The sequence below is a fragment of the Lipotes vexillifer genome, unplaced genomic scaffold (genome assembly GCF_000442215.2).
Source record: "Lipotes vexillifer unplaced genomic scaffold, Lipotes_vexillifer_v1.1 scaffold7, whole genome shotgun sequence".
Taxonomy (NCBI): Eukaryota; Metazoa; Chordata; class Mammalia; order Artiodactyla; family Lipotidae; genus Lipotes; species Lipotes vexillifer.
Window position 1 is genome coordinate 5,728,100 of NW_006792683.1, and position 1,227 is coordinate 5,729,326.

Below are 1,227 nucleotides of genomic sequence, written 5' to 3' on the forward strand. Positions count from 1 at the left end.
GAAAGAATGGAAATACAAGAAAATAACCATTACTTACAGACTAGAATTTATAGATTTGAAAGGCTTTTTTCTACTGTCAATTCAACCCACAACCACTTTTAAGTATCTATGATTTCCCAGATTCATTATAAACACCATGAGGGCTTCCTCTCTTGGCATCTCTGGGGTCAAACGCTATTTGAGACACTGAGGATTCAAAAACAAATGATGTCACCTGTCCATAAGGCAGCTCTCAAAACACAAATTACTATACATAAGGCACTATAAGTGCTACACAAATGCACTTATGAAATGAAGAAAAGTGACCAGTTAGGAAGGATGAAAAAGGCTTTATGAAGAGTTCAGCCTTGCAAGATGAGTAGGATCGGGGAAGGCAAAAGAAACAGTGTGTGCAGAAACACAGAGAAATAGCACACCAGTGGTGTGCCGGTAAGCCGGGTTTCATTAGGAAAGAGGCTCATGGATTGTGGAAAAGGATGGAAAAGAATTTGGAAACACAGAGGATAAATGTCCTTAAATATAATGCCAAGAAATTTGGACTTTATCATGTAGGCAATTCAGCGAATCATCTCGCTTTTCTAAGCAGGGTCAATGACCAACCAAATTTACACATTAGAATGGTAACTCTGGAGGCAGGCAGAGGATGAGTAAACATGCAGACTGTCAAGAAAACAAGGCAGAAAGTCACTTTACCAACCAAGGCAAGAGGTGGTCAAGGCCTAAGGGCAGCAGCAGAAAAAACTGGGAGAGGGGAAAGTGAAGCCTAACAAGTTTTTTTGGACTGGTGAGACTGGAAAAGAAAAAACAAAACAGGTAACTGACATTTCTAGCCAGAGCTCAATGATCACATCATTAACCACGTTAAAGAGTAAAGGAGAAATCGTGTTTTCGTTTTAATCACTTCTTCCGGGAATGAAGGGAAAATGAAAGCTTTCAGTTTTGAAAATGGCTGTTTGTTCTGTTTTAAAATTATCTGTAGCATGCCAGGTTAAGCTCCGGGAGGTACTCTGAGATATGAGACTTGTCCTCAAAATGTCTGTGAGTGACAACTGGAGACGTAAGATTCGAGACGCTTTGGTGAGATGCTCTAACAGCAGATGATTCCACTGACAGATGGGCAAAGACAGAATTCACATTCAATCTTCAAATAACATCAGCCTAGGAAGGATAGAGGGGAATGACAAGCAGAGAAAGATGATGACAACAAATCTGAAATTAAGAGTTCTA